Source organism: Sinohyriopsis cumingii, chromosome 14 (genome assembly GCF_028554795.1).
Source record: "Sinohyriopsis cumingii isolate HCF-2022 chromosome 14, ASM2855479v2, whole genome shotgun sequence".
Lineage (NCBI taxonomy): Eukaryota > Metazoa > Mollusca > Bivalvia > Unionida > Unionidae > Sinohyriopsis > Sinohyriopsis cumingii.
Window position 1 is genome coordinate 108,802,179 of NC_142974.1, and position 9,784 is coordinate 108,811,962.

The 9,784-nt window shown below is 34.8% G+C and overlaps 1 pseudogene; it reads right to left on the reverse strand.

Moving 5' to 3' along the window:
• Positions 1-1,428: 1,428 nt before the first annotated feature.
• LOC149784587 (U6 snRNA-associated Sm-like protein LSm6 pseudogene) lies at positions 1,429-2,553 on the reverse strand (annotated as a pseudogene).
• Between the last annotated feature and the right edge of the window lie 7,231 nt (positions 2,554-9,784).

Below are 9,784 nucleotides of genomic sequence, written 5' to 3' on the forward strand. Positions count from 1 at the left end.
TTAAATTAAATATTAACTTGTTGTTTTACATATAAATATTAATATTCTTAATCAAATCAATCTAATCCTGATTGTTATATGTTCGGCACCTTAAATGACATCAAAAAAGTCCAGAGGAAAATGATGCATCCTATGGACTTTTTGGGTACTCAAATGTGTCAAGACAAGATGACATCGAATATTCACTGCTGATCATAAATAAATATAAACACTACATTTAATTACTGTTCATGTCGCGATAAGGAATACGACAGGGCAAAGACTGGCAGCTACAAAAGTTCATACTAGAAAAATAATTGTATATGAATTTTACATGATAGCTTTATCTGTATGGTTATCTTTTTTTAAAAAATAATATATATTTAAGTCATTTAACATTACGGCCTTAGAAGGACAAACTTAGTATGATGGAAAATATTTACTGTTGGTACAAAATTTACGGTATATTCATGGGAAGTAATTAGATTCACACATGTCAACACATGTTTACTAATACATATAGTAGACGAGATCATTGCTATCGTAAAATTCAATCAATAATTAACAGCGGCAGGACAAGGACAGTTTCAAAATGTTGATTACGCAGTATCGAATTTAATTAATCTGGGATTATGATTTTTTCTCCACTGTATTTCTGTTGCACCATAAACGACCGTTGAAAGAAAGATACAAGGAATGCGAAATATGAAATAGCCATTGAACAAAAAGAACATTACATACACATTAGTATTATATAAATTTTGGACCAATAGGCTAACCAAGCATATAATGGCCTGATTTGATTAGGCCGAGTTCGTTAATGGGCCAACTCTGCTATGGGCCGAGTAGGTCCGTAATCAATTTTAAATCTGCTATTGAATCAGCTTAACTGATTTCGCTATTTAATAACTTTTTGTATTTGTGTGCGTCATAATATATAATACATCCTTTTCTGTTTATCAGTAATCATGTCATTACACACTGGCATTAGAGTTGTATTGTTATGTGCGTATAAATGCTTATAAACTACTAAGTATGCTGAAGGATTCCAGGACTACTCGACCCATCACATAGTCAGTCCATAAGGAACCCGGCCTACAAGTATCGGCATATAACGTACTAGAGAGACAGACAGACAGACAGACAGAGGACTTTGTAAATATTATTTGTGAATTAGATTTAGCTTATGAAAAGACAACTTCATATCAAAACTTTTATTGCATCAAACACAACAAATGAGTTCTCTATTTACCAAAGATCCAGTCGTGCGTGCAACATAATCGTGAAATTTGTTATGTTCATTCATACACTAAATGTGTGTGTGTGTGTGTGTGTGGAATAATTGCTCAATAGATCTCTTAGTCTATGGAAATTGCACTTCTATACTGGAAAGATACCTTCGTATTCTTTAGATACGAAGTCGCACATTGATAAAAGTGAATTGCGGTACCACTAGAAATCGACGTAGAATAAGATTAATATAAAAAGAATTTATCCTACATATGAACGTTTTCATACACGTAATATTCTACTGTAATAATCTTATGTATATTATCAAATCTTTTTTTTTTTTTTTTGAACAATTTTTTATTCACTTATTTAATTGGTGAATCACCACAAACATTGTGTTGTAATTTTATATATGCATAATTTTACTGAAAGAATAATATGCAAATTATAATTTACAAAACTAAAACATATTATATTGATGTACATCTGTCCCTTCAGTCACAAAAGGTGTTAATGGTGGTATGTATTCACAATAGCCTATCTTCTGTTGTTGAAAAGTATCGTTTACATGAAAGCTGGTAAGAGAAAATGTTAAAAACTTTGTACAAATGTTTTACACAATACTGAGTATCACAATTTACAGTCCAAATGGAAAATTCTCCCTCTGATATCTAAAATATATACAGAAACATGTTTCAACTCCATATTTATATATGGAAAACGAAGGAATGGCACGTAAAAGCAACCCATTCTCAAAGATGTTGTATTTGTCCTGTAATTTCTCATTTCCCAAGTGATAGATCATTTTGGTCACTCATGCTTCATACGGTAGGAACTGACTTTCGGACTGCATACTGACTTACTGATATTATGCTTGGTCTTCTCCAACAAGGTTTATTTTTAACTGTATCATAGTCTCCTCTTCTGTGTGCTGATATATAATACATTATTTCCTCTAATAAATGCATCTCCATATTTGTTCTTCAATTGTCCATTTACATACTCCTCAGTCTGTTCCAGTGCTATGTTCATGTAGTTATCCAAAGTGGCAAGTACACCAGAGTTGAGTTTTACCACCACAGGTCTGCCAATGATCTGCTTCAAGAACTCACTGGGAGTCTGTTTTCTGCTCATGGTCACTTGGGTCTATTTTGTTATTTCCTCTTTACGTTCCGGTGTTCTTCGAAACCCGATCACTTCTCTTTAGGCATCATGGGATTGAGAACTATATGCAAAATATAATTAACTCCAAAATTGAAGATGAGCAACGTGCAAAACTGTGTTCTACAGAAATTGAAAACGTGACAAAACAAATGTTCTAACAAACAGTCAATTTTATGTTATATAAAAGGACACGGTAACACATTTCTTTTGTTTACGAAGAAATGAAATAAGCTTAAATAACAATCAACAAATATGAAGCTAAGTGTTTGGAACTATTTTGTTCATCTTAACATACCGACGTGACCTATGGGTTCTTAAATCGGTTCACATGTGTAGTGACCACTTTGACATGCAAACACAAATAATCTGTGAATTTATATTTGGCGTAAATGCACAAACGGCAATAGCACATTGCTTTGGGCTATAATTACGTTCCATTATTGTATTTCCTGTTTGGAACAAAGGATTAAAAACATTTAGAGCTTATCTCAGATACAGTTTTGAAACTTAAATCAAAACATCGAACAAAGAGCTGAAGCTATTCAATTAGGAAAATATCATTTTTTTTTTTAAGAATTCAGATCTCCAATTAGTGACGTGTCACAATAATAGCAGCAATCAGATGAAGGTAGCTTACTTAACATACTCAAGAAATGCCAACCGCAGACGCCAAAGTCAATGAACCGTAACATTTGCAAGCATTGGTTAGCTAAAATTAGCATATTTTCCAAAAATATTTGGTATATAAACGTAGGCTCCCAACTAAACTGATCATTTCATCTGGTTGACTGAACACTTGATTCCAGCAATTATACTGCTTTATTTATGGACCTGTATCCCAGCTATGGCTATGGCAGATTCAACAGGAAACTCAGTGCTAACTCTTGAAATTTATATTTCCATTAGGTACGTTTTGCAGGCATAATAATTAATATTTTTTTTTAAATCTTGGTATGTTTGTATTTTATTATTTAGTTAAAGGACAAGTAGTACATGTCATTTAGTTATTCTGTACAGGTCATTTAGATTGTCAGTACCGATTAGTTCGCAAATCGGGTAAATTTTTACAATTTGATTACACAACTTTCAAGGCGTTTTCTTACAGAACAGTTAGAAGAACAATTAATATTTAATTTAAACTGTGCAAATACACATAGATATCCACGTTGACATACATTTTAATTAAAGATTCCTTCTTGCAGCACGAGATACTATATCATTCTCCTTTGTGACGTTTGCACGTATTGGGGTGGGGTTCTTCCAATATAATTTAATTAAATTATGATGAAAGTTCCACCCTGGCTCGTTAGGTTAGAAAGTTAAATTAGTGACGAGATAGATTTACAGCTGTGAGCCCCCAGTCAGCAATGCCGACGGTTAAATTATAGAGAACACGAAGATGAAATTAAATCAATAAGAATTTAATAAATGTGATAATTTAAAATGATAACTTCCAATCACTCGTCTTTCCCTCGACCAAGTGACAGCCTAATTCATCCCGTGATTTACAGTGTGAGTTCGATTTTCCCCCTGTCCTTGCATCTACTCATCTATTTCTTCCCGCTGATTCTTCCTTCTTTCCGTTCCTCTAACTCCTCCTTTGTCTCTGTTTCCCTCTCTACTATCTCCTCCTTCAACTTCGCTCCCAGACTTCAACTTCTCCTTTCTTCTCCTTTCCCTCTCTATTATCTCCTCCAATTTCACTCCCAGACTTCAACTTCACCTTCTTCTCCTTTCTTCTCATTTCCTCCGTCTCTCTATCCGAGACTAAGGGACCAAACTTTAACTGGTCTGTCCCTCAAAGCTTCCTTATTTGAAGCTTTCTACTTAGAATTTCCTGCTCTAAGATTTTTCCCGCCAATAACGAATGGCTATACGGAGTTACGCTAACCTCTTCTCTGGGTAATTTCTCTCAGCGAACTAACTTTTGCCGGAAAACGCGGGGATATCATTCTACCCAAATCAAGGTCTCCCCCTATCTCGATTCTGATTGGGTGGCGCTGTGCCCCTGTCCAATCGTCTTAGCGGCCAGTTCAACCTGTCTGTCTGTTTGCAGGGAAAGAAGTTAAGACACTCCCACTTCTTCAGGCAACTTCTTTTGATCTTGGAAAACATTTCGACACCTAGGTGATAATTGGCTATCGTGACTTCGCAACTCCGATGACTGGCTTTCCCCGTCTAGCTACGGCAATCTAACGTAACGGATTAGTGCTAGCCTTCGGCAATGTTTGACATCAAATAATGGCCTGTCCGAATTACCTTGATTATATATGTTTCAACTGGGCTACTCTGGGTCGGGGTAAACATGACATCCTTCTAAACATGATACCACCCAGAGAATAAAACCGATCGTATTTTTAACATTTTGGTAGAAAATAATAACACCAACACACGGAATTCTTTGATCTGCGCCTGGCAAAGTTGAAAAGAAAATGGTCTTAATTGCTGTATTCATTATCTCTAATTAATATTTTATCAGGCGATAATCCTATCCAATCGAGGTACCTACCAAAAAAAAAAAAACTTCGTATTTCTTGAATATGGAATTCAATCAACCCATTTTGTTTAATATGACTGATTGTTAGAGCAGAAACAGTTTCTACTCAACAAATTGACCCAATTGAAAACTGCCTAGCTATACACTATCTCGTCACCACCTCAGTTCAGCTTTCCTAAATAAATAATACATTTGTATCCACTTTGGCTTCAACAGGCCCCATTGAAAAATAATACAGTATATATTGCTGCTTCTTTAGTTCTCATTCCATTTGATAGTGATTGAATCATATGGTCTTAATGACTGCATTCATTATCTTTATCTTTAATATTTTACCAGGCGATAATCCTATCAAATCCATATGTCTAACAATATACATTTAATCGTAGTAGGTATGTTACTGTATTACAGTAATGCTAAATCACCTATCCGCTTACCATTTTCCAGTTTTTGGTGTAAATGCAAAGTGGACTATCCTCAGGCAAGTGTGATCAATGTTCTTAGCCAGTTTTCATTCTGAAGCATGTGTTTCAGTGAGTGTCATTCAAGAAATATTCTTGGATTCGGGTAGCTTGGACTTTCACCAATCATTCAAAGGTCGTCTTTGAGAATAATCCTGTGTTCTACATCTATCTCGTTGTGAAGTGAAGTGTGAAAGTATCATTCCAGCAGTCTTTCCTCAAACAAGAGTGATCGATGTCCTTAGCCACATACGGCGGCTAGAAAGAAGCTAACCTATGCCGACACCAAATGGTATCGGCGAATTCAAACTTTTTTGACAGGCAGTGGACTCTGACCCTACACGCCAACGTCGGCATAGGGTGGCCATATTCTAGCAGGTCTAGCAAACTTGATCGCATTTTCATCAAGATTTACCAGTATGAAATCAATAAGAATATGATTTGTTGTCTCAAAACTTGTGCGCATAGCATTCAGAATATCTTTACTCCGATAACACTGCTGAAAGACGAGACAGAAGGACATCCCTGCTGAAATTTGACCTGGATCTCACCATTTGCATCCCGAGACACATGACTATACAAATCTCGCAACATACATTTATCAAGATAGCTATGCTCGCAATTTCTGAGAAAATAATTCATATTCCTATCGATATCATGCAGGCATATCGCGATAAAAGCACGTTCAAGTTTTCTAGGCCGGCTAGAAAGTGGCTACCTTATGCCGACACCAAATGGTATCGGCGAATTGCAACTTTTTGACAGACAGTATGCTCTGACACTACAAGCCAACAGATATGTCTAAATGTAAAAAATGGCGTGACAAGGGTTAGAGGAAACTCGGACTTCTCGCTTACATTGCAAACTATGTCAACACACAATCAATACGGAGCAGTTGGTAAAGATAAACGTACCTATATGAGTCCATATATCTGTCGACATAGTTATGCTTATTTATTTAATAGGGGGCATGCAATTTGTTAAAGAAATTCTTTAGATAATAATAATAATAATAATAAACATAATAATAACAATAATAAATAATTGCAATATTTATGATTACTATTAATATTTAGTTAATGTTATTATTAATAATTAATGTTATTAAAATTAATTGATGTTAATAATGGCAATAATGTACTAATAATGGCAATTATTACCATTAATTTTACTATTATTATTATTATTATTGCTATAAGTAGTTTCATAATTATTTTCATTTTAATTGTAGTTAACATTAGCGTTGTTTTTCATAGCATTAATAACGTTATTATTATAATAATATTGGCATTTTTATTATTTTTTGTGTTTGTGATAATAATAGTATTAAGGGTACTCGTTTCATTACTTGTAGTTGTTAATAAAACTAGTATCAGTGGTATTCATTTTATTATCCGTAGTGGTAATAGAAATACCAAAAACGCCGGATGTCTCACAATGTATATTGAACCGTAGTAGGTATATTACTGTATTACTGTATTGCTAAATCACCTATCCGCTTCCCAGATTTGGTTTTTGTGTAAATGGAAAATTTCTTTCCGCAAACAAGTGTGATCAATGTTCTTTTCCACATCAGTTTTCATTCTGAATCATGTGTTTCAGTGAGTTTCATTCAAGGAATATTATTGGACTCGTGTCGCTTGGACTTTCAACAATCATTCAAGGATCATCATTGAGGACAACCATATGTTGTACATCTATCTCAGTGTGAAGTGAAGTGCAAAAAGTATAATTCCAGCTGTGCTTTGTGATTCGCAAGTGTGGTCAACGATTCGTATTACTACAGTGCTTGATAAATGTGAAGTGTGCTCAGCGATTGTAATTCCAGATGTTTTATATTTGGGAGATGTTTAACAATGTGAAGTGTGGTCGAGAAAAGTTTGATTTCATGTGCTCCTGTGACGTGAATCATCATCAACTAGTGTTACTTCATCAGTTCTTTATGATTGGGAAGTACGTCCAAGATTGTTATTTAATATGTACAGATAAGTGGGAAGTGGTGCCTGCCATAGAAGTTCCAGCAGTGCTTTATGATTCAGTGAGGCTTTTGATATTCCAGCTTTCATGGAAAGTGAAATTTGTGAAGTGCTTTTAGCATTAGGATGTGCGGCTACATTTGGTCAAGCTTCTCTGACCGTCGTACGTCATTCAGTAGTGTGGTCAGTTTATGCTATTCAAGATTCGCTATGAATGTGATGTGTGGCCAACAATATTTCATGTGATAATTGCTTTATGATTCAACAGTGTGGCAAAGGAGTTAATTCAATCTGCGCTTATGATCGTGAAACTTTTGAGGTGCGTATATGGTTATGAATGAAGTGTGTTAAAAGAATTTTTATTCTTAAAGAGCATATGAATGTGAAGTGTTTACGATTGAGAAGTGATGAGTAAGATCGTTATTCTAATCGTAGAGTGAACAATTATTTCTAATGTAATCTCTTCCCTTACTATTCCGACTTCCCTCTAACACCCCATTTTTCATATATGGATATCTATGTTTGGGTGTAGGGTCACACTATAAGTCGTATTGAAGAGTTGGAATTCGCCGACAATATTTGGTGCCTGCATAGTGTATCCACTTTCTAGCCGGCAATCTTGAACGACTTTTCATCAAGACGTACCTGCATGAAATCGATAAGAATATGATTTATTGTCTCAAAACTCTTGAGCTTAGCATTCAGCATGTCTTTAATCCGCTGGCACGGCTGGCAGACGAGAAGGAAGCACATCGCTGCTGACATATGCCCTGGATTGAAGTGAAAATAAATCATATTCCTATCGAATTCATCCAGTTATATCAATACACAAGCAATACGGAGAAGTTTTTTAATTTGGTTTCTAGATCATTAGTATTTGGTTTTTGAAGTTGGTGTCTAATTGCTTCCCTTTCCATTATTAGTTTCTTACTTTTTAAGTTAGTGTTTTATGGCTATTTCTTTAAATTTAACTTTTAGTTTTTTCCCGTTCCATCATTACATCTATATTTTCACTACTTTTAAAATTTTCTATCTCCTGTTTAACATCTTGTATAAAATTTACATCTTTTAAAATAGAATTATTCAGCATCCATCTTCCTTGCCCCCATTTAATCCTGCATTTAATTTTTACAGTCATATTTATAAGCTTATGGTCAGATATTTTAAAATCAGTTATGTTTGTTTTCCTGTGCATATTTTCATTTTAATTGTTACAATAAATTTTATCCAGGCGACTTCCTTTATTTATTTTATAGTCATAGGTATGCTGTTTTCTTAGCAAATTTTGTACTCTATATATATCTGTTAGTTTGTACTTTTTAATAACAAAATCCATTTCCGGTTTTATTCTAATATCATTTGGTGCCAAATTTCCCTCCCTATCTATATTTTCTCCCACCCAATTAAAATCATCCCCTATAATTACATTCTCTGTAGCATATTTTTCCATGTATTTAGTTAAATGTTCTAAAAAATCTTTCTTTTGTTCTCTATTTGCTGGCATATATATGTTGATTAGATGTATTTCTTCGATTATAATGTGTAACATCCTACATTTAAAGAAGGAGTCTTCTTCTACTCTTTCCCACATTAATCCCCGTTTATTTCTAATTAGTGTTGCTACCCACCCCCCTTTATATCTGTATGTTCATAATTACTTATTAATAAAATTCCGTCTAAGTAACTTTCAAAAGTGGCTTTCATACCATTTTTAAAACCATTATGTGTTTCTTGTATAAAGATAACGTCATATATTAGGTCCTTTGGAAATTTAAAATGTTTTTCCCTATTTATCCCATTTACATTTATAGACAGGAGCTGCAAGTTTTTTCCACCCATTCCTGTCTCTTACCAGGGTGTTGCTTTTTTTTGTTTATATTTACTTTACAGATTGTTATTAGATAATTTTATACTTATATACTAAGTATTGAGTTGTGGGGGGGGGGGGGGCACTTGTTTCCCCACCCCCATCAGATGAAATTATTGTGTTTTCACTTTCAGCTGTGCTTGTTACTGTTGTTTGTATTGTGCTGTTGGATTCCGTAATACATGACGGGATAGATTCTGTTGTCTCTTTATTTGTCTCTGTTTCATCCTCCGTTCCAGTGTCATATTCCGTTTCTTGTCCATTCTCTGAATCCATTGGCCCCTTTTCTTCATCCTCACTTTGGCTGCCTGGGTCTGTTCCTTCTTCACGAGACTCTATTTCCATATTTGTTCTCTCTTTGTTCTGCTTTCTTCTTGATGTCGATCTCTCCTGGGGTGAAATTGCTTCCGTTTTCCTTTTCCTCCTACTCTAAAATTTCAAAGCGATTTCTCATGGGTATGCCTTCTTCTATTTGTGTCTCGGCTCTGCCGGTTTTGTTGGGGCTTAAGTACCCCTCCCATTCCAGGGTCCTATGACCCTCGATCTTCGTGATATCAAGTTCTGGGAGGGTCTGTGTTGCTTCTTCTTCTTTCCCCTCCTTAACCTGTTT